Raw genomic sequence first — 25319 nt, forward strand, 5'->3', positions numbered from 1 at the left:
AGAAAGATCAAGGAAAGAACTCACTGGGTTCCCTACTATCTTTCCATTAACCAAAGACTAGGAGATATCATTGAAATTTGAGTAAACTTGTGAAGAATGAGCAATTACTGTGATCATATTTTTGATCTGTTCTCCTGGCTTTTAGCAAGTTCGCTTGTAGTTTTTCCCTAAAATTATCTTAATCCATAAAGTTTTCTGTGTTTCACACAGAGAAAAGTTTGATGAAAGACTTTGACCACTCTACAGACATCCCTGTACTTGGGTCTTAGATCAGCCCTGGCCCTAAACTAAACTTAAACCTAAATTTCACTCTGGAACAATGAACTGCACCAGCATGGGGAATGTGCTATTTACAGAAGAAAAAGATAAGGCAAAAGCCCTTTTTATTTAGCCAATTCCTTCCTGGTAGGGTCAACAAGATGACAACTGTTTATCTTAATGAGGACAACTACTTATCTGTTGTGATCTTGAGGCCAGAAGGGTAAAGACATAACACCGACTCTCCAGAGATGTCAGATGTCAGATTGGACAGAGCTAGACTCCTGGTAATATCTTTGAACCACTGAATTAATCCTGGAACAACTGACCCTAGACTTCTGTTGACATAAATAGAAATGGTTGATATATAACAACCACTGATATATTGAGGCCATTGATGTATTGAGATTTTCTGTTCCTTATATAGCTTCCTACCTAATTAGAATAACCCTTTACATAGCATATAAGATCTCCCATGACAGGACCCCGATGACTGCATTTCCTACCACTTTCCTTTATGTTGGGGAAAACACTGCCTTTTTTTCCTGTCTCTTCTCAGAAATGCCACCTCAGTGTCCATCAATATCTACTCTTCCTTAGTTCTTATCTAATTCACTGATCATTGCCTTCCCATTGTTCTAACCAGTCGAGTGTCGGTTTAAATGCCCCTTCTCAGAGATACTTTATCAGATCATTATAGCCAAGGAAATTGCCCCCAATGATTTTTAATTTTTATTTTTTTAAAGATTTTATTTATTTATTTGATAAGGAGAGAGTGAGAGAGCACAAGCAGGGGGAGCAGCAGAGGGAGAGTGAGAAGCAGGCTCTCCACTGAGCAGGGAGCTATGCGGAGCTCAATCCCAGGACCCTGGGATCATGACTGGAGCCAAAATTAGACGCTTAATCGACTGAGCCCCCCAGGCATTCCTGACTCCCCCCCATAGTAGAAACATTTTGGCTTTTACTTCATGGCACTTTTAATTTTTATTATATATTTCTGATTCCTTAATCATATGACCCTGCAGTATAATCCCAGTAAGGCCAGGATTTCAAATGTATAGTAATTACCTCTGATACATGGCTCCAACCTACAGAATCTCTAGTACATGGCAGGAACTTGATAAATACTTGATGGTTGAATAGAGGCATAGGGCTACTGGTTGGTTCCTCAACAAGTAAAGAAATTTAATTTATATCCCATAGTGTTTTCCTCCTGAAAATAAGTACTCTTGTCAAATCAGTGGGGCCCTATCATATTGGTATTATATATTTTGATTCCCTTTGAGCATTTTTATGTGTAGACATTACTTCTACTCTCAAGAAAGTTTGAAACACTCTGCTTATTTCACTTAATTGTGTGCTAAACCAACCAGTAAAATTTATTTCAGTAACTGTTATGAACTTTCCCTTTATTAACTTATATTTCTCTTATGAAACAGTATAGCATCTTTCCATTGCCTCTTATTTTAAAAATTAAGTTGTTACATCATAATAATGTGAAAACAAATCATACATCAGAATTTTTAAAATGTGGTGTATGGGAAAATAATTCAATTAATACTGGGAAAAAGAACAACTTGTAATGGAAAGCAGAAATAATGGCATTTACCAGTTAGATTTCATTAGGAATGTCCATTAGAAATTAAATTTAGCTGTAGGTAAAAGAGACCCCAGTATAATAACATAATGAGATTGGTGTTTTGTTTTTCCAACATAAAGGAAAATCATTTGCCCGTTGACATTGGGTCAGAGGCTCATGGATATGAGGAACGAGATCTTAGATTCCTTTGGCTTTTCTGGTATGGGGATTTTGTCGTCACAAGGTGGATATTGAAGTTCTGGTCTTCACTTCTTCAGTCTAATCAGGAGGAAGGGTGTAGAAGTCAAATTTATCGTGAAATTCTCAGGTGACCTCCACTTATATCTTATTGGCCAGAACTGAATCTCAAGACTATAGCTTCCTGCAAAGCATATTAAAAATATATGTTTTTGGATGTCCCAGGAAATCACAGTTATACCAATTATGAAGAAAGGAAGAATGGCAACTTGGTGGATAATTTTGCCAAAGTAGTTAATTCAGGTGGTTCTGTGTGCCTGATGGCCATATTACTGGACTCACCCTGAAACTTTTCCGTATGACAGATACAGGTCTTTACAGGTCTCCTTCCTCCCATGGAACCACTGTGTAATGAGAGAGAATGAAAATGTTTCACTTTTGTTTATGACCAAAGAACATCATCTTCATAAATGAAGTTTAATAATAATTTCTTATGGAAGAAAAACAGGCAAAGCTAGGAACAAACACTTACTACACAGTTCCTTATTCTTTTGCATGTGGATATTCAGGTGGCCCACCAACGGTCTGTTGAAAATACAGTTCTTTCCCCCTTACATTATCTTGGCATCCTTTTATAGAGGATCAAGTGTCCTTAGATGTGTAAGTTCATACCTGAACTCTTAATTATATTCCATTGATCTATATTTTTGTCCTTATGCCAGTATTACAGTTATTGATTATTGTTGCTCTCTGGTAAAATCTGAAATCAGAAAGTAAGAGTCTCCCAACATTATTCTTCTTTTGCAAGGTTGTTTGGTTATTCTTGGTCCCTTAGGTTTCCATAAGAATGTAAGGACCAGCTCATCAATTTCTACAGAAAAGGCAACTGGAATTTTGAAAGGAATTGTCTTGAATGTGTATATTAGTTTGGAGAGCATTGCCTTAACTATTGCCTTCTTCCAATCTCTGAATGTATTTTCACTTATTTAAATTTTAATTTGTTTCAATTACTTTTTCCAGTAAGTCTTATATTTTTTTGATACATTTATTTATGAGAATTGTATTTTTGGGTGCTATTATGGATAAAATTGTTCTCTTAATTTCATTTTTAGGTTGTTTATTGTTAATGTATAAAATAGAACTATATTTCCTATATTGATGTTGTGTCTCACAAACTTGCTGAACTTGTTTATTAATTCTACAAGTATTTGTGTGTATGTGGGTGTGTGTGTGATATTTTTCATACTGAATTACACAGAATTTTCCATATTACACAATCATGCCATTTGCAAGTGCCATTTCAATCTGGGTGTCTTTTATTTCTTCTTACCCAATTGCTCTGACTAGAACTTCAATATAGTACTGAATAGAAGTGATAAAACTAAAAATCTTTTTTTGTTCCTAATCTTACAGGAAGTGTTTTCGGTTTTTCACCATTAAGTTTGGTATTAGGTATTGGTTTTTTGTAAATGCCCCTTATCAACTTGGAGACATTCACATCTATTCCTAGTTTGTTGAATTTTTTGTCTATCATGAAAGGATGTTAGATTATGTTTAATTTTTTCTACATCTGTTATGGCAATCTGATCATTTAGATTTTTGTCCTTTTTTCTATTAACATGGTGTATGAATTGATTTTCATACATTGCATAAAACCGGCATTCCTAGAATAAGTCCCATTTGATAATGGTGTATAAATCCTTCTTATATGTTGCTAGATTCAGTTTGGTAGCATATTGTTGAAGATTTCTGTATATATTATTCATAAGGAATAGTAGTTTCTGGTTTTCTTTTCTCATGATAACTTTGTCTGTATTATGAGGGTAATATTGGCTTCATAAAATGAGTTAAAAATATTTCCTCTTTATTTCTTTTAAAGAAGATGTGAAGTATATGTGTTAATTATTTTGAAGAATATGGTGGAATTTACCAGTGAAAGATATTGGGTTCTGGAATTTTTATTGTTGGATTTTTAATTTAATTTAATTTTTTTATTACTATTCTATTTATTTGTTATAGGCCTACTTAGAGTTTTGAAAATTTCTTCTTGGCTCAGTTTCAGTAGTTGTATCTTTTTAGGAATTTGTTATCTCCTGTAGATGATCTAATATGTTAACATACAGTTGTTCATAGTATTCCTTTATACTCTGTTTATTTCCATAAGGTCAGCAGTAATTTCTTCCCTTTCATTCCTCATTTTTCTAGTTGGATCCTCTTTCTTTCTCTCTCTCTCTCTCTCTCTCTATATATATATATATATATATATTTTTTTTTTTAAAGTAATCTCTGTGCCCAGCATGGAGTCCAATACTGAGCTTGAACTCATGACCTTCAGATCAAGACCTGAGGTGATATCAAGAATTGGACACTAAATGAACTGAGCCACTCGGGCACCCCTTTCCTTGATTAATCTTGTAGAAATTAGAATTAGTGGTACAAGGGTGAAGTTTAAAAGCTCTCCCTCAATACAGAAGAGAGCAAAAGAAACTCATAAGATGGTTAAGGTGAGTGATATGGAAACAAAGGAAAATATATGAAATATATGTTTAATTATTTGGTTTCCCAAAAATAAGATGATATTAAAAAGTACTGATCTAGAATATAGAAAAAAACTTATCTGAGATAAAGAATAAATGAAATTATAAAATTAATGTGATTACTTGCACCAGGTAAAATCAGTGAAAAAAGACACTCAAAGATATCAATAAATATTTATTGTATTTCCACCATATGACAAGTACTAACCTAGTGTATCAAAAAAAACCAATCTACATCTCATTTATTCTTCACAATCATCTTATGAAGTAGAAATTATTTTTTTGACAAAATTCTATTTTCCTAAGAGAAAATAGATTACACATAGAATCTTAAAAAAAGCCAACTCAAAAAAAAAAAAAAAAAAAAGCCAACTCATACAAACAGACAGTGGTTTCCCTGGGCTGAGGGATGAGGAAACGAGGAGATGTAGGTCAAAGAGTATAAACTTCCAGTTACAAGATTTAGTAAGTTCTGAGAATTCAATAAACGACATGATGGCTATAGTTAAAAAAAAAGGAAAATAAAAGTACAGAGAGATGAAAGAATATTTACCATTGTCAGGAACGTAGTATAAAGCAGTGCCAAGATTTTAATCCATAGATGTCTTTCTCTACTGCTCTTGCTTTATCAAATACAGCATTGTACTTGTGATTCTGAACCGTTTAACTATTAATATGCATAGCATTTTATGTATTTGGTCATTGATAAAAAATAAGGTTATATATATATACTTATGCATATAAAATGAATAATTCAGGGGTGCCTGGGTAGCTCAGTAGGCTAAAGCCTCTGCCTTGGACTCAGGTCATGATCCCAGGTCCTGGGATTGAGCCCCACGTAGGGGGCGGTCTCTGCTCAGCAGGGAGCCTGCTTCCTCCTCTCTCTCTGCCTGCCTCTCTGCCTACTTGTGATCTCCGTCTGTCAAATAAATAAATAAATAAATAAGTATCTTTAAAAAAATGAAAAATTCAGCAAGTTGACAGGTTTTATTAGGAATATCTGCATTGATTTCTGATTACATGTAATGATGAACTTATACCAATTGATATCAGTGAAAAGTAGTTTTCTTTCTTTCTTTTTTTTTTTTCTAACTTAGGGAGGATGAAGATGCTCAACTGAAGGTAGATTTTGTATGTTACTTTTCAGTGTGAAAAACGAGAACACTACCACCAGTAAGAATTTGCACTGCTTTTCACCTTTTGGTCTATGCAATTTACCTGATAATTGAGCATAGGCATATAAAGTTTAGACCTCAAGTATAGCTTGGGGTGAAGGAGACAAATATTTCACGTGAGGAAACCACAGACTCAGCAGCAGATGCCTGTTTCATCTTTGGTGGACCCCCTTCCAAACATGTGTTTGCATTTTAATGAGAGTAGATACACAACTTCTTAGAAAAAGGTTACAGTTAAGCAGAGTCAAATAAAGAAAATGCTGTATGAGTTGCTGGAAATGCCTGGCAACTGGAATAGATAGTGATTGTTGATGTGATCACTGTTCAAGAGGTGTTGTAGTCGTGATGCCATAAGCCTTCAGCAGAGGTTGAAGAAACCAGCATGATGTCACTTTTTAAGTGTTCTTTCCTTCAAACGGCATCACCCCTCTTTTTAAATTGTGGATTTGTGTTTAATTGTTTCACTGTAAATGTCAAATTTGGGACCAGAGTGTATGGCTGTGGTTGGTGGTTCAGTCCTTAGCAGCTGTGTGACTTACCCTCTCTGCATCTCGATTGTCTCTCTTACAAGGACTGCTGTGGCACTGAAATCAGTTCAACCATGGGAAGAAGTTGGAGTAGTGATGGGTACAGAGTAGGGTCTCAGTCATGTTAATGTTATTGCTGCGATTATCCCAAAGCTAAATTTCTTTTCTTTTTTTTTTTTTTTAAGATTTTATTTATTTATTTGGCAGACAGGTATCACAAGTAGGCAGAGAGGCAGGCACAGAGAGATGAGGAAGCAGGTTCCCTGCTGAGCAGAGAGCCCGTTGCAGGGCTCGATCCCAGGACCCTGAGATCATGACCTGAGCCAAAGGCAGAGGTTTTAACCCACTGAGCCACCCAGGCGCCCCCCAAGCTAAATTTCTTTAACGCTACTTGCCAACTAATCTCCAACAAGATATAAGCTGTTTCAGTTAAGTGTTTATACTTAAGGGTATTAAAATTTAATTAAGTGACTCCTGATGGTAAGAACACCTTCAAAGTGTAAAGGACAGGACTTCTAATTGTAGAACTTCAGACACTTTGTGTCAGGCCCCAGGAGAGGAAACGTTGCTATTACAGCGGCATGCAGTGCCTGGTACCCCTCACATTTCTGTGTGGGGGCAAATGTTTTCTCCATCTGTGTGTAATAGAGCCCCAGAACAAGGAATCCAGAGAGAAAACAAAACTTAAACTCCGGGGAGGAAGTGGACGCAGACTGAAGGAACAGCCAGGGGAACGTTTCATGACAGTATGGCCGTCCTCTGGACACTCACGCTGCATAAGCTAACAGAGTTGGGACATTCTTCCTATGCTGTTGAAATGGTCTTGATTTGTGGTTTCACATGACTTCGATATGAGTCTACTCGCAAATATGGGAAGGAGTGACTCCAGTCTGCTAAGTCTGTTTACAGAGCAGATGTTCAATGAAATTACCTAAGGGAGAGAAGTGTGCGTGCTGATGACGACTCTCAGTGACCTTTGACTCTCCTCCGTAATTTTGTATTTGTAAGGACGCTACATGAACTCTTGTGAATAGCAACCAAGCAAACGACGAAACAACAAAAACGATGAAAAGATATGGTGACCCTTTCGTTCCTTTCATGTCTATAATCATGAATTTGTGTCTAAGCTGAATGCTGGCAAGTAGAGCAAATTAAAAAGAAGTCAGAAAGAAATCAGAAATCAAAAAGAAAGAAGGAAGGTAGGAAAGAAGGAAAAAGAAAAAGAAAGAAAGAAAGAAAGAAGAAAAAAGAAAAGAAATGAGAAGAAAAGAAAAATGGTGGAAAAAAAAAACTTCTTGAAATAAAATACAGCAATTAAAACAAATACTGCAAATAAAGCAGAGTGGGGGTGTTCCTTCTCCCTCCAGCTCTATATGGAGAGCATTCACTTAACCTGACAAAATGACTAAGGTTGGGAGGATCAGGAAGGTGAAGTCTTGACTGCGGTTCTTTGGCCCTTGGATGGCAAAGGTTATGCTCTCTTCCTTTGAGTTATTTCCTGCCATTTTTCTCCTGATATATGAGCCATTTTGTTCAAGATACTTTTGGTAGGCTCCCTCTAAAAGGATTTCTAGTAACCTCCACTGGCTGGCTGTTTCTTCCTCCCCTCCCACCCCCACCGCCCCAGGAGACCTCTTCTTGAAATCTGGGAAGAGGCGAGCTGGGGTGCACACCTCCGGCCGTGGTGAGTGCCAGGCTGTTGCGAAAGTGTTTTCGAGAGGCCAGATTGAGCCTTTCGGTCGTTGTTGCTGCTAAAGAGTGCTCCTAATTAGCTTACTGACTATCTGGAGAAAGTTCTCCTGGTCTCTCTGTGCCTGGTCATTATTGAGTAAGCTACTGCTGAATGAAACAAATGTGTTCTTTATAATGATGAGGTCATTTCTACACTTATTAGTCTTTAAAGCAAGCTGTTTCTTAGAGAACAAAGTTGGATTTGAGAGAGAGAGAGAAGATGATGACTTAAAGAAAGAAAAAGGAAAAGAAGCTTTTGTGTGTATGTGCCCACGTATTTTATTAAAAGTTTTAGTGGCTGCTCCAAGAGCAAGGTGTCTGTGCCTTTAATCATTTTCATTTTAAAAACAGAGCCTTGTATTTCCACATCTTCAGCTGTCCCAGAGGGCAGCTAGGCCAACTTTAACAACATTAATTTCTCTTTATGACAGGACTAGTGCTGCCCCAGGTCTTCAGAACTGCCTAAAATGTCTGGAAAAGTAGATAATGAAGAGGATATTAGAATTGTAAACAAGAACAATTTTGTAATAAAAACCATATATTTTCTCCATTGGACTTTGGGCTTAATACTGCGGCAGCAAAAGTGTCACCAGTCATAATTTGTTGATGGCTACTGAGCATTAGTTACAGTCAGAGCGTGTGCATAAAGGGCAAGTCCTCCTGGCATCCCATTAAAGGAGCTCTCGGATGGGTAATTGCAATTTCGTTGTTCTAATGCGTCTCTTTCATTTGATTTTTCACTGTGCTACCTGATGAAAAGAACTTGTGTATGAAACTTACCAGGCAGCTCACTGAGGCTTTTTGCCCTTATGCAGAGGTATTCTGCACCAGTTTAAAGGATTTATTAGGAGCGAATGTGAAAGGAACACCCTGCTAAAAGTCAAAGGAGACCCAGGTCCAACCCTGGATTACCTTCAAAGGTTATGGAAGGAGCCTGATTGGAGCATTGAAAAAAGGAGCCCTTCCCTGACCGCTCTGTGTTTCTCCAGGAGCACGTCCCTGCTTCTATCATCTGTTTGTCCTTCTTGAGGACAGTTTATGAGATTGACACAATGGACTAAGAAACTAGACTTTCCCCCAGAAACAGCGTGTTCTTCCTTGTTTGTCTGCAAGGAATGTGGGAGCAAAGTGTAAAATGGAGGCATTATTGTCTGTTAACATCATAATCGGAGCTATCTTCTTAAAGTGCCCCGCAGCAGAGAAAGTTCATGCTGTGCTTAACCTTTTGTCTTTGCCTCATCCTTTGTTGTCCTGCTTCACTCCAGAAATCTGAACACATAATCCTAGAAACGTAACAATTTCCGATAATATGGTTTTTGTTTGCATTTCGTATCCGCTTTTATTATTCTGAGTGGCCTGTGTTCCATAATCTAGTCTCTGAATTTCATTTTGCAAGAGAAACAGATGCACACAGCCTCTCAATTTCTATTTAGATCTTTTCCTATTGAAGGTTAAAATGAAAATATTTATGTTTTCAATTAGCCAAAACTTATCTGCACATTCGTATGATTTTTCTCTCCTAAATTGGCAATAGTAGAATAGCATATGTTTCAAAAGACCGTCTTTCTAGTAAAGTGTAGGGTAAGATGCCAAATACTTGAATTTTGATGTGGAAAGAGAAGGCACATGGTGTTTTAGGAGATCCTTTAAAATACTCCGGTTTGAAAACATAAGGCAGAAACCTTTCGTCTGCCTCTCTCAGTATCCGATTCCCTTTGCCACAGCCAGGATGTGCAGGGGAACTGTCTTCATTCCGTTGTGTCATCAGATTAGGGGTGGGGGTCCTTCCCATGAACTGGGGTTGCGGGATCCCTTCCTGAGACAGAGCTCGTTGGGGATGGGTACAGAGCAAGCAACAAAAAGCAGCTCTCTTCCATTATTTAGGCACCTGTCCGGAGGGTGGTGGGGGGTGTGTGGAATTCCTCGTGTGGATTTAGCCTAAGAGAGCAGAGATAACCACCTTGCCTTCTGTGTCTAATAAGATGTGAAAGGGGGCAGAAATAATGAGTATTACATTGTATTTTTCATGTAAAAGCCTGCGAAACAAAACGTCCTGAGCACTGGCAGTGATTCCAGTCATTTTCAAATGAAAAGGGCTATTTGTTTCCAAATTACAGCAGCCACTGGAATGCATACGTTTATGGCTCAGAAATCCTCATTTTGTGAAGTAAAATTACCTTTCAGTAATTTAGTCACTGCGGGCTTTCTCCCGCTGACTGGTCAGAAGCTATCAGATAGCTTGCAGCTGCAGGCTGAGGCCCGACCATTTTTTTTTTTTTTTTCCCTAGGACAGGCAGTTAGTTAGTAGAGACATCAGTACGGCATCTGTCATCCTGCTAGGCCCAAATTGTTTTCTATGATGGATGTCACAGTCTGTATGATCAAAATAGAAGCCCTGCTGCTTTTAATTGCAAAATCGGAGTACTTGCACATTTGTTATTATGCCGAGGTTATTACCTCACACAAAATGAATTAACAGGTGAAAATAATTGATGAAAGGAGTCTAGGGATTTTTAGCCTCTTCAAAGAGACTTTGTAATTATGGCATAATGAATGTTCTGAGACATATCTGTGGGGGGCAGCATGAGACCACCAAAGATCTCTCCAGATTGATGATACATTCTGCTGAATTCTCCTGTAATACCGCTTAAATTTACTTAGCAATTAGTTTAATAGGCCTACATGATTCATGATAACGTACTGAGAATTTTTAAATAAGTTTGTCTCATCAATCTATAAATTAAGCTACTTACCTGAGCTTTCTTCCCAAGGTGATGGAAAAGGCGAACGAGTCAGACTCTGAAACAAAGGTGACAGGACAGAGGTTTGGGTTTCAGAAATTCCTGACTAAACGCCGCTGGTGTCTCACACCATTTCCCTTCCCCTTTTCTAACAGCTTGTGGAAAGAGCCTCCCCCAATTTTGTCCAAATGCAGTTTTAAGAGTTCCCAGCACAGAAAGACTCTGCATTTGTCCTGTGAAGTAAATCGTTTAAACATTTTGCAAGCTGAAGTAATTGCTCTTGGCTTCCTGACCACTCTTCCATTCAGACTTGGTTATATTTCAAATTCATTCAGCCCCTGAGTGCATCCGTCCACAGGGAAGGAGTCCGGCCATCTTTCCCCTTGCTCGTGACATCCTGAAACTGCACAGGGGGTATCTCTGTCACCAGGAACTTAACTTGCAATGTTGCCTCAGAGCACAGAAGGCACTTTCCCTGCATTGACCCAGTTCAGCCAACAGGCTAGGATACTGCTTTTCATGTGCACCTAAGTAGGTACAGAATAGTACTTGTACAATAGACAGCCTAGAAGCTGCAATGGTGGAAAACATTAGCTAGTGGTGTGGGGGACCATTGAAAGGAAAGAAAACCAAAAAGATCTATAACTGAACTAATCGTGAGCATGCTTCTTAACAACCTCATATCATTCACATACTGTGTGCATTCGGATCTCGAGGTGATTCTTTAAACAGCAAAAGCTGAAAGCTAATTGTGGATACTATTCTGAGAAACATATATCAAAAAAAAATCATGAGGCTAAGAAAACTTTACTGAAAGCAAAGGAGGGAAAAAGAAATGGAGAGCAGAGCTGTAACTTTTGAGGAATTTGTAAACTCAATAAAGGAGTCACATGTTTAAAAGCTTCTGTATTCATTTTTTAGGTGACAGGAAGCTTTAGCACAGATTCAAACTAGATTGATTAACCTATATTTCCAGAAGACATGCATTATTCACCATTGTTCTTGTTCCTTTTGTCACCCCCCCCTCCCTCCACACACACACTTTCCTGCCCCAAAAGTAAGAAGCATCTCTCCAAGGCAGGTTTTCTTTCTGAGGTAGTTTCTAGTGAGCATTTGTTGTTATTCTCCTGAGTTAAAATGAAGTGCATATTTGAGGTGTGCAATCAGTATTCAGGAATGCAATTGATGTCGAGGTGACTTTTACTTTATGTATATAGCATTATATATAATATAAAATATAATATTATATATATACAGAGAGAAATATGTAGATAGAGATCATTCTTTGCAGATTTACTGCCAGCATTTTGTAGTTAAGGGTATATGATATCAAGAGATCTCAATAACAGGAAGAAAAAATACATGGCAAGAAAACATAATGAATGCAAGGCAAGTCGTGGATTGCCCCACATGTGAAACGGACTGTGGTAACTTGTATCAGGCTGCATGTCACTCGCAGAGGCATTTTTCATAAACCTTCACACGCCTGCATTTATCTTCAGTATAAACCCCAAGATGAATTCTCCAAAGACATTAACAATAGATAAATGCTTTTTAAACAAAATAGTCTATTTGAAAAATCTGTGACAAAGGAAGGAGGGTGTTATACAATTGCACTTCGACTATGTCATAAACCATGGCCCCAGTCTGTGATGGTACTTTATTGTGGTCTTTACTTTAATTGAGGACAAAATCACCTAAAATTCATAGGTTAATGCTGCAAAATCTTGATACCTGGTTCGTTTGGATGATGCCGGATCATTGTTATGAAACACAATGGAAAACACTCAAGGGATTTTAAAAACGCAGGTAAAAACATGAATTTCTAAAAAGAGTTCATGTTCATTAAGGTTGGAGGCGATTTTTTGAACTTTGATTATTAAAGACAACTCAGAATCTTCGTAACACCAACCAACGAGCAATAGACCACACAACTTAAATTTCACAGTAAGCTCTGCAAACACAAGTAGATGTGTTTTGTACAGAAATGAAGAACAGAGGGATTGGGTGTGCTTTATGATAGCTTTCTGACAAATGACACACAGAGTGCAGTGTAACTGACTCTAAAGCAAATTCAGCGCTTTTTTCTTGTCTCTTCTTTTTTCTGTATTATATGTACCGAAGTATAAATGTTTAGATGGCGTCTAGTGGCTACAAACAAAGAGTGTTCAATGCAGTGTGTATGTTTACCAAAGAAATTGTGTTCTAGATGGGAAAATCTGATGCTCTTTTTAACGACCGTAGAATGTGAATAGTAAGGATAGGGAAAAGAGTATTTGTTTTATTCATGGGCCACTGCGAAATGATTCTTGTGTGTCGTAGGGGATGGTGAGCTCATGGAGTCTGAATCACAGACTTCCCAGACAGATCTGTTTCCAGGAAAGGAAAAGATGTTGTTGATAATTTAATGAGAATGCAAATAATTTCTTTGATGATGCTAGAATTTTGGTAGTATTTGTCTGCTGCTAGCATGCCCTGAATTCCGTGTAATTAAATGGAATTGGATTTTGGACTTGGCTTTATGAAGACGGCACCGGTTTTCTGAGTAATACCCCATTTGAACACCTCACTCTGATGTATTGCATTAATAGATCATCAGAAGCAGTTGTCATTCCAATGATGTATTAGTGTAATACATGAGAACGAGACTCACTGATGATGTATTTAGTACTCACAAGATGGCAGTGTCCAAAGAAGAAATGGGCCCACTAAGGAAGCCATTATAATTACAGGATGAAGTCAGTCATTGTGCCGCTCTCTACAAGCTTTCTCCGGGTGCTAGGTTGGTGTGTTGGTGCTGAAGCTCTTTTAGGACACTCTTGCTGGTACAATGAGAAAAGCGTGATTTTCCCGGTTCGCAAGAATTTCCACTGGTGAACTGCAAGATAATATACATACGTCTGGTTACCATTCATTATGTTAGTGCATGTCAGTGTCTGTGATGGTAGAAAGCATTGTGTATTGTTAGTGCTGGCTTGTGCAGGGGGGAAAAAAATCTCTCTTAAGCAGGATTTTCTGGGATGATACTCAAATATATTATCGTAACAGCAGTTTTCCAACTGATAGTTTCTGCCAAAGGGGAAGCTTTTGCTAGTAAGTGTCTACATGCCACCAATCATGGGCACAGCTTCTGGCATTAGCTAGAGAGGCAGATATTTTAAGTAAAACATTAAACTTAGGTCTGACTGTCATACATTTTCTGCTAATAGAGCTTGCAACACCTACTATAAATGTAGATGAATTAGAGACTCCCAGTGACCTCTATCTACCTCCTGCTGTGCTTTTTCTAAAAGGGTAAAAGAGAGACTTTTAAATGTTTATAACATAGGGCTAAAAAGGCTTTTTTATGCAATGGAATAGCAGTTACTGTTCACCTTCTTACAGCAGCTGATTGCATCATAAATAAAACAGTAGGGCTAGTCATCCCAGCTGTGGGATGGATGCATCCAGAGAGCAGCCAAAAGGCAGCAGTGAGAGAGAGGGAGTTTTCTTCCCAGGATCTGGACTGGTCAAGACTGGAGGTGTCACTCACTGTCATTTGGAAAGGAAAAAAAGGTGCAGGGAGCCCAGAAGGAAGGAGAGATGATAGCTTCTCCATGGCATTTCCTTCCCTGGAAACTTAGTGACTGAGGTATTGTTTGAGAGGAGTTTCCTGACCCCCTCCCTACTCAGGAAGGCGAAGCAGCAGGGGAAGGGAAGGATTCGCCACAGAGACCTCAAGATGCTGAGGCAGGTCTCCTTTCCCCCCTTTCCTGGCCAGGCTGGCAGTGGTTTCCTTCGACGAGATTAAACAACCAAGTTAAACGCAGAAGACGAAATTTGGAGGGAAAACAGGCACGGACGGCATTCTTTTTATTCAGTGGCATTTCTGCTTCCAGATATGTTATGATTTTTAAAATTTGAGACAGACTAATCTCTGTATGGTTTATGACTAATAAGTAGGAATTCGTTCAGTGGACTCCTTGGATCACCTCTCTTTGTCTAATGGCTTAGAAATCATTATGGAAACAATGCATCACCTACTTTAAATCGATGAGAAAAAATGATGCTGAAGTGCTTAATATATCTAATCCTTTTTAAGAGTGATTAATGTATGGAATGCCCATCAAAGTATGCATTCTCCAAAATGTTGGTTTCCTAAACCTTTAACCCCTCATACTCAGTCCCATTTTAGACTTGTTAGTAATTTGCTGAGCCACTGAATGATTCTTTTATACCAGGTAAGTTTTCTTCACATCTAGGACCTAAGTCTTGGGATAGAAACTTGAACCTGAGAATGAATAGATGTGAGGTAAATTTTTAATGTATTTTTTGCAGGTCCCCCAAACACCAAAAGAAGTTAAGTCATGAACTTAAACTTAAGATTATTACACTATAGCTAGTCACCAATTACTATGTGATATAAAAATGACTTTATATTAATGGAAGGCAGTTTTGCTATGTTTTTAAATAAATACATGTATTCTTAACATTTGTCTCAAACATGTATAAAACAGATTTAATTATTTGTCTCAAGAGTTTTGAAATTCTTTACATTGAAAATGTACATGATTAATGCACTAAATATTTATTACTGAATTCCACATCACTAAGGAAAATATATTTCATGTTTGCACAAAGGTAAGCAACTGTGATAACAAAATTTAAAAAAAAACCCTGGGGATTTTCTTTGCTTTAGGTAGTAGAAACAACCTAGACCCTCCCAGACTTCTTTCACTCCCTCTCTCCCTTTTCTTCCTTCCTTCCCCTTCCTTCCTTCTTTCCTTCCTTCCCTCCCTCCCTTGGTTAACTAGACAGTACTAGTGGGCAAGGAAGGTTGGAGATACAGGAACATATGTCAACACCTTCAATCTCTGATAGTCACAAAATAATTGTTTCCTTCAAAAATGTGTAATGTTTCCAAAATGCTACATAGCCATATGTGTATATTAATATTTCCATATGATAAGGTGTGTTGCAGTAAATAAAAACAAGAACCAGAATCCTAACAGAAAGATGAATTCTGACCTTTCAGACATTGTGCTCTGTTCAACCACAATAGGGCAGCATTAAATCTAAGCTTGTAGCTGATATATGTTGCACTGTCTAGGCAGTAGCAGCAACTGGAAAATCCAGAGTTCCCATAAACACCGCAGGAGGTAAGCACTGATTGAAGTCATTCCAAATGGCTTGTAGTTTCTTAAAAATTCATAAAAAAAAATATATATATATATATATATATATATATATATATATATATATATATACAAATTAAATACCCCATACCATACCATTTTTTTTTCCTGGAGAAAAACTGTTTTTAATCACTTTAATATCTGCATTCCTGGAGTAAAAGATTAAATCGTAATCTCAAGGTGAACCCTGAGAAGTAAGGTCCCTTGCATGCATTGAGGCGAAAATGAAAGCCTGGTTTCGCAAGACACAGATCTGCCGTTTCACCTGATGCTAAAACGAAGAATTTGTCATCAATTAAGCCGCTATTCAAAGGTTTTGCTAAAATTACAGCTAGTGCTCACACTGACTTTTTTTTTTTTTTAAGATTTTATTTATTTATTTGATAGGCAGAGATCTCAAGTAGACAGTGAGAGGAGGAAGCAGGCTCCCTGCTGAGCAGAGAGCCCGACGGGGGGGGGGGGGGGGGGGCTCGATCCCAGGACCCTGAGATCACGACCCGAGCGGAAGGCAGAGGCTTTAACCCACGGAGCCACCCAGGCACCCCTCACACTGACTTTTTGATAGTGGCATTTCTCTGCTTACATAGTTTTGGCACCTAATTGTCATCATGGACTTTTACTTGTAAATCCATTCCCCCGGACTCCCACTAGTTTACCAGCTGTCCCTGTGGTTTACCAGTATGTGGCGGTTCTGAGATGACCACAACCATATCTTCATCCTAGTTTCCTTCCCACACCTTATCTTCCACTGTTTCCGTGTTCTTCTTTTCTTTCCAATCTTTCTTTCCTCCTGCCTCTCTCTCCAACCCTTCCTCTCTGTCTCTCTCTTTCTCCCTCTTGGAATTCTATGGGAAAGAGTCTCAGTTACCCTCTTCTTTCAGCTACATAAATGTTGCTTTTTCACTGGATGGAAATTTGCCTCATCGCCTTTCTCCATGTTTTCAGGCTGTCTGATCTATCGTCTCATTCTGGAAATGCCTATTTCTTTTACTTTTATATGAGGAGTTATTTCTCCCATTACTAGCCTTCACCTTCACAGATATAAAAACCTAATTGTGCACTGTGGTACAAATGAAATCTGAAATTATCAAGTGCAAAATTAGCATTAAAAAATCATAAGACAACAAACAATAGGGCTTTTATGTGATTTTTGTAATTGCATGAAACTAGTTACTCTGGCAATAATTGTTTGTGCTTCATTAACATGCAAAATGGTTTTATAGACTAACCCACACACAAAAGAAACCATTTTTTGATGAGAACTGTGCTTTGTTTAATGTTAGACACCATTGTATTTGCTTTCCTAATATAACAGTTCTAATTAGTACCTAGCACTCATCCTGAGTTTTTCAGCTCGAACACTCTCAAGGTGACAATCGAGTCACAATTCCATGGCACTCTTTGTCAGTACCTGTCAAAATATAGCTAAGCCTTTAGGAGTTGTGATCTAAATACTGAGAAAAAAAAGTTAATAGTCCAGAAACAACGTGTCTCTAGGTAATTTTAAAAATAAAATTGCGCATTAGCCCTTGCTTAAAAACATAATACCATTAATGCTACCCAATTAAATGCAGCCCTGATAAAACTAGATTTGTCCTAACAATTTCTCAGCATTGTTTTTACCATCTGACCTTTATACAAATGCATAAAGCCTGATTCGTTTGATTTTACCTTCCCAATGAGGTAGCGCAAATAGATGAATATTGAAAATTTAAACCAATTAATTAATGGACCCTTTTCAGAGGTGATTACCTGTTCATCTTAAAAGAATGGAAAAAATATATATATATAATTATTTAATTATATATCCATATACAATATAATATATATTATATATTATATATATAAAATCATACACACACACACACACATATAAATTAACCACACAGTGATTCCATTAGACAAAGACTTTGTGAATCTAAACATCAGGAAAAGTCCTAATTTGGTCTATCTTGGGAAACATGCAGGTCTCCATTGGAAGCCTGTCTCCAGTCCAGAGAGAATGCAGATTCTTTAGTCATAGAGAGGATTTCCAAACTATTGTTGAGTCCCATGTCTTCTCATAGAACTAACTCTAAGAGATCACAGGGCTGTGGAGGACAACATTTATTAAGGGACGTAGCCATTAATGAGTGCTGACCGCCCAAAGCATATCAAACATAAAACCTTCTATTTTTGGGAAAATGATGCAAAAGGGAGACCGATTTAAACCTTTATCCCTCACTGGGTTCGCAAGAAATGTGTGATCACATTTTTTGAGGGATAGCAGATTGAAGTCTTTTTCCCCCCCAAATTTCTGAAATGGTTTATAAAGACTTTCCATGTAAATTAGATTTTGTGTAAAAAGTGGATGAATTTGCTAATTCTGCAAAAGAGAGTCATTAAATTAGTGATCTCTCTAATTTACCTGAGATTTACCAGTCACCCAGAGGCCTTTGGATTTAGGAAAGTATTTTTCAGTTGTTTCAGTTTGCTTCTCATTAAAACCCAACACAAATGGCTTATGTTAATATCACGTAGCATTTAAACAATGGGAAATAAAATAATTGTAAAGTGACTATATGATTATCCCCATGATTCTGAGTCATTGGGATCCTTGGATTCTGGATCATCTATGATGAAGTATTTTAAAAATTATATGATATATGTGTGGGTCTTTTTTTGAATATTTATTTATTTATTTATTTGAGAGAGAGAGAGAGAGAGAGAGAGAGAGCAAGCAAACATGAACAGGAGAGGCAGAAGGAGAAGGAGAGATAATCTTAAGCAGACTCTGCATTCAGCACAGAGTCCAAGGACAGGGCTTGATCCCAAGATACTGACATCACAAAATGATCCCAAGACACTGACATCACACCAAGGGTTTACCCCTTAATCAACTGTGCCACCCAGGTGCCCCTAATGTGTGAATCTTAAAGGTACATCCACTTACCCATATCCTGGAAGAATTTGAATAGAAGGAGGCTTGAGTGAGGTTACCACATAAAAAAAATTGCCTGTCACTTCTTCCCCCAAAAAAGTCTTCAGGGACATTGTCTTCCTATTTAGTTTATATAGGTAAATGTCAAATTCTAATCTTTTCATGTTAATGCCTCCCACCACATCTCTAATCTTTTTCTCTATCACCTTGAAGTCATCTCTAATACCCTACTTTTCATAATTCAAGTGTTACACATAATGAAAACAGAATTCCTCATCTCTCCTTTTAATGTTTTGGACACACAAAAGTATAGAAAGTTTTGCAAGAGCTTATAATTTTTATTACAGAGAACTTAAAATCAACGAATAAATGAATTGTTTTGAATCACTTACTTTGGAGTGAAAGTGAATGAACAAAACTTTGGATAGACAAGATAATTGATATATGAATATAGAGCCCATAGATAAGGAGAATTAGAAGGAGCTTTTTATTTTAAAAAGATTTTATTTATTTATTTTAGAGAGAGAAAGACCTTGCAACCGAGGGGAGAGGGGAGGGAGAAGGACAAGTAGACTCTGCATTGAGCATGGGGCTCCTGGAGTTGGGGGTGGGGAGGCTTGATCTCAAGACCCTGAGATTATGACCTGAGCCAAAATCTGACGGTAAACTAACTGAGCCACCCAGGCACCCCAGAATGTTAGAAGGATCTTAAAAGTCTTCCATCCACCTCCCAAATGAGACATTCACAGACTCTAGCTTTTTGGGTAGAGAGTTATTAAGCTTCTGTTTAAAAGGGAGCTCATTATTTTACTCTAGCATCCTTGCATAGTTTTGACTATAAGATATGGTCTCCAGACCTCTTTCTTTTTTTAAGATTTTTCATTTATTTACTTGACAGAGAGAAACACAGCAAGAGAGGGAACACAAGCAAGAGGAATGGGAGAGGGGGAAGCAAGTCCTCCCGCCAAGGAGGAGGGAGCCCAATGTAAGGCTCAGTCCCAGGAGCCCAGGATCATGATCTGAGTTGAAGGCAGCCGCTTAACGACTGAGCCACCCATGCGCCCCTCTGTCCTTTCCTTTTGTATGTTCTCTAGCTTTTCAACTATTCTTTTAAAAAATGGCTTTCAAAACCTTCTTTTCTCTCTCTCTCTCTCACCGTCCATCTACCGTATCTATTCGTCATCATATACCTGTCTGTTTAATTTTAATTAAACAGAGCAAAGTGTTGGATTTGGAGTGATCTATCAAGACCTAATCTCAATCCTAAAGTAACTTACAAGTCATTAATGGAAAAACACAAGTAAAGAACCATGTTGTTTCATTATAGTTGAGAGCAATAGTCTATAGGATAACTAAAAAAGAAAAAAAAGAACTTGATTTAATGGGTATAGAAAAGAAATTAGGGGAAATTTTCCTTAAGAAAAAAAAAGATAATTTTTTTTTTTTTTAGAACTGAATAGTGTAAAGACTGAATCAAAATTTAGTAGGTAGAAGACTGCATTGAGGTTTTTATATTTTTATTGTTATACTATAAAAGAAAGGCTGGTTTTGGCCCACTAGCTATTGCATATTTTAGACAATTAATCACTACTGAGCGAGGTTTCTCCTGATCACATTTTTGTAGTGACTAAACTTTTGAGTCATGACAGAATAGACCTAGATCCACTCCACAGAAATCCCAGGTAATTCATGGTTCATTTGAGGAAGTATCTTTTTTGAAAAGCTCATTAAGTGTAATTATAGAATTCTGCATTTACTATGAGAGATTCATCTCAAACTTAGTCTTAGAAAATTCTGTTTGGAATTTAGATCTTCTTTCTCCCTTACTCACTATTTTACTTTTTCTTCAATCTAACTTGTCCTGCATTGGATCCTCTAGATTTTCCAGAATGCTTACATGCAAAGAATAACTACAGTATTATTAGAAAACATTCTAAAACAGATGAAAACATGTGGCTGCTTCTTTCGGAATAGATGATTTTTTAGTCACTAATAATATTCTCCTCTCTAGTTTTGTATCCCCGTCCACCACATGGTAATATATTCAGAGTGGTTTTTGAGGACAAGGAGGAAGAATCATTGCTAACTTAGTCCTCCTGAATGGCCCACAGACAAATATAATGACATTCAAACACCTTCTATTCTTCATTCCAGCAATATTCAGATCTCATCATCGGCTAAATCCAAGCAACGTGTGTGTTTGGGGAGGGAAGGTGGTTTGCAACTGGGCAAATAATCAAAGCAGAGAAATGAATACAACCATCTGTATGGAAATTGGTAAACTGCAAATTGGTCCCCTAACTGGGATTAGGGAGCATACATGTTTTCCCCAATTCTGCTTCTTTCCCAGAATTTCACATACATCAATAACAATGGCTTTTACTTCCTTCAGCCGAAGATGGAGAGAGAGATGCTTTAAAGTTGTCAATGTCAGGAAGGGTTTGTCCTGCATAGTTATAAGCCCATTATTTAAAAAAAAAAAAAAAATGAAGGCTTGTTTCCTACAGTGAATTTAATACTTTTCTTGCTCTGTATTATGGTGACAGTGCTGAAAAGTAGAATCAGAAAAAAAAAAAAAAAGGAAAAAGTAGGAATGGATCTTTAAAACTCAAAATCACATTGTAACCCTTTCTTGTATGATGACCGTGCTGGGATATTTACCTACCAATGTAACATTTACAAGTACAACTAGAACTAAAGAATATTTGAGAGTCTTTCCTTTTATTTTCCTGTTCATTACTATTTTTACAGAAATCCTCTTTGTGGTCTCCTAGGAACCCAGTATAATACAATTGGCTATAATATGAACACTGACTAAAGGTCCCCAAAATACAATTGTTAAAAATGTATAAACTACAAAAAGATAGACCAAAGAGAAGCCAATAAATGAATGATTAATTCATTCGTTTGAATGAATTGATTGATTCAATGAATGATTAATTCTAAAGTTTATTATTGAAATAAATCTGAAATACTGTTTGTTTAGAGTTCTAAAAATCTTGACGACTTTTGATAAACTACATACAATTGGGCAATAGCACAGAACAAAAGGTGTGAGTTTCTATATGAATGATTTGGATATTTTTGTCTATTTAAAAATATCTCATGTATGTAAATATGTTCTTAGTTATGTCTTATTATAAAATGTGGACTCTTTCAATTTAAAAGAAAACACTAGAAGCCAGGAAGAAAAAAAAATTCTTGAAAAAAACTTTAAATTTGACTCTTTTTACCCATCTGTTAAGTATGGACATATGAGCAAGCTGATTGGTAACAGGATTATGCTGGCATGAGATTTTGGAACAATGTATTAATGCTAATTGTAGTGAGTTGAGTGGTGACTTCTAAAAGATAGTTCAAGTTCTAACACCTGGTACCTATGAATGTGGCCTTATTTGGAAAAAAAAAAATCTTTGCAGATGTAATTAAATTAAGGATTTCAGAATAAGATTATCCTGGACCAACCGAGTGGCCCCTAAATGAAATGGCAAATGTCCATGAAAGAAGAGGAGAAAATCGGAGACAGAATAGAAGGACATGTGAAGCTGAGGGCAGAGACTGAATCAAGGCATCTGCATACTGAGGAATGCCAAGGATTGTTAACAGTTACCAGAAGATAGGAGGGAGGGAAGGAACAAATTCTCCTTCAGCACTTCCAGAAGGAACCAACCCTGCTGACACTTTGATTTCAGACTTCTGGCGGCCAGAACTGTGAGAAAATAAATTTCTGTTGTTTTAAGTTATCAAGTTAGTGTTAATTTGTTGTGGCAGCCCTAGAAAATGAATACACTAATTTTCATAATCCTAGCATTCAGGTACCACACACAGCTTTCCATGTGCAAATTAGAAACAGTCATTTTTCATCACTGTAAGTGTCACAGAAAGCAACAGACCAAATCCATAAATGAAAACAAAACTAACAAAGGAAATAATAACTCCAACCTTACAATAAGTTGTTTAGCACAAAGGAATGGAAAGCAACTGGGACTCAGGGAATCTCTGGGGCACCTAACTTCTGATTTCCCCTTTTCTCTTTCAAGTTGACATTTTAAGAGCCATTGTAGATTCACAAGAAAATAGAACAGAAGGAAAAAAGAGTTCCCATATATGTCCAACCCTCTACCCCTCCTCACATACACAGCCTGTCTATTAACATCTGTACCAGAGAGGTAGATTTCTTATAATACCACATCAGCCTACATTATTGTTATCCAAAAATCCATGGTTCGCATTAGGATTCACTCTTGATGGTGTACATTTTATCAGTTTAGACAAATATATAATGACATGTAGCCACCACTAAGGTATATATATCATAGTCTCCTTAAAAACTCTCTGTGCTCCACCTCTTCATCCCTCTCCCCACCCTCCCTGATCCTTGGCAAGCACTGATCTTTTTATTGTTTTCGTAGTTTTGCCTTTTCCATAATTTCATATAATTGAGATCACACAGCATGTAGCCTTTTCAGATTGGCTTCTTTCATTTAATAATATTAATTTAAGTTTCCTCTATGTTTCTTCATGGCTTGATAGCTTATTTCTTTTTAGAACTTGATAATATTCCATCATCTGGATGTATCATGGTTTATTTATTCATTCATTTACTGAAGTACATCTTGATTGCTTCCAAGTTTTAGTAATTATGAATAAAGCTGCTATAAACATCTGTGTTCAGGTTTGTGTGTAGACATAAGTCTTTCTTCATTTGGGTGAATACCAAGGAGGCAAAATTGCTAGATATTATGGTGAAAGTATCTTTAGTTTTGTAAGAAATTGTGAACTGTCTTCCAAAGTGACTATCATTTTGTAATCCCATAAGCAATGAATCAAAGTTCCTGTTTTTCCATGTCCCCTTGCCAGAATTTGGTGTCATCAGTATTTTATATTTTGGTCATTCTGATAGGTATGTAGTGAATTCTTATTTTGTTTTAATTTGCAATTCCCTAATGATATAGGATGCTGAACATATTTTTATATGTTTATTTGAATTCTTTATATCCTCTTTAGTGAGGTATTTGTGTAGGTCTTTTGAGTATTTTTAATAAGGTTATTTTCTTATTGTTGAGTTTTGAGAGTGTTTTATATATTGTGAATAATATTGTTTTATAACGTGTGTCTTTCCTTAAGATTTATACCCTTTCTGTGGCTTGTCTTATTCACATTGTCTTTCCAGAACAGAAGTTTTTCATTTTATTGAAGTCCATTTTATCAATTATTGCTTTTATGGTTCATGACTACTGTACTCTATCTAAAAAGTCATTACCACATCTAAAGTCATCTTGGTTTTCTCTTATATTATCTTCTAGGAGTTTCACAGATTTTCATGTAAAATTTAGGTCTATGGTCCATTTTGAGTTAATTTTTGTGAAGGGTGTAATGTTTCTGTCAGATCTGTTTTTTTGTTTTGTTTTGTTTTGTTTTTGTTTTTAATGTGGATGTCCAGTTATCCCAGCAGTGTTTGTTGAAAACCCTATCTTTGCTCCACTTTATTGGTTTCGCTCTATGTCCAAGATCAGTTGACTATATTAATGTGGGTCTATTACTGGGCTGTATTTTCTGTTCCATTCATCTATTTGTCTTTTCTTTTGCCAATATCATTATCTTGACTGCTTATAGCATTAGAGTAAGTCTCCAATTCGGGTAATCTTCCAATTGTATTCTTCTCACTCAATATATTGTGTTAGCTATTCTGGGTCTTTTGACTTTTTGTACAGACTGTAACATCAGTTTGTCAACATCTCCCAAAAATAACTTGTTGAGATTTTAACTGAGATTGCATTGAATCTATAGATCAAATCAGGAAGAACTGACATCTTGAAAATATTGAGTGTTCTTATCCATTATCATAAGATAGCTCTCCTTTTATCTCATTCTTTTAAATTTCATTTACCAAAATTTTATAGTTTTCTTCATGTAAACCTTTTTTGTATTTTGTTAGAGTTATACCTAAATGTTTCTCTTTTGGGGGGCTCAGAGCACTAATGTAAATGGCATTGTGTTTTTACTTTCAAATTCCATGTGTTCATTTGTTCATAGTTGGTGTATAAGAAAGTGATTCATGCTTGTGTATTAACCTTGTGTCCTATAATTTTGTTATAATTACTTATTAGTTTCAGGCATTTTTGTTTGTTGTTGATTCTTTAAAATTTTCTGCATAGATGATCATGTCATCTGTGAACAAATATAGTTTAGTTTCTTCCTTCCCAATCTGGATATCTTTTACTTTTCTTCACTTATTTTATTAATTTGGAATCCCATCATGATGTTGAAATACTTGCCTTTTTACCAATCATAAAAGCTCTTAATTTCTTACCATTAATGTGATGTTAGCTGCAAGTTTTTGGTAAATGATATTTCTCAAGTTAATGAAGTTCCACTCTATTTTTAATTTTGAGATTTTGTATCATAAATGGGTGTTAGATTTTGTCAAATACTTTTTTCTATTTAGGTGTTCATATGCATTATCTTTGTTAGTATGT

General features: G+C 36.7%; 1 long non-coding RNA gene across 2 annotated transcripts in view; it reads right to left on the minus strand.

Moving 5' to 3' along the window:
- Nucleotides 1–25319, minus strand: part of LOC122904505 — a 58606-nt gene that overhangs the window by 9204 nt on the left and 24083 nt on the right. The window contains exons 2-4 of one of the 2 annotated variants that reach the window (XR_006384214.1): nucleotides 13422–13624; nucleotides 10759–10804; nucleotides 2378–2439 (exon numbers count right to left, since the gene is read on the minus strand). This is a non-coding gene — a long non-coding RNA (uncharacterized LOC122904505). Of the gene's footprint in view, nucleotides 1–2377; nucleotides 2440–8282; nucleotides 8477–10758; nucleotides 10805–13421; nucleotides 13625–25319 lie in introns of those variants that run through there. The other variant, XR_006384213.1, reaches the window with a different exon arrangement.

The sequence above is a fragment of the Neovison vison genome, chromosome 4 (assembly GCF_020171115.1).
Source record: "Neovison vison isolate M4711 chromosome 4, ASM_NN_V1, whole genome shotgun sequence".
Classification (NCBI taxonomy): Eukaryota; Metazoa; Chordata; class Mammalia; order Carnivora; family Mustelidae; genus Neogale; species Neogale vison.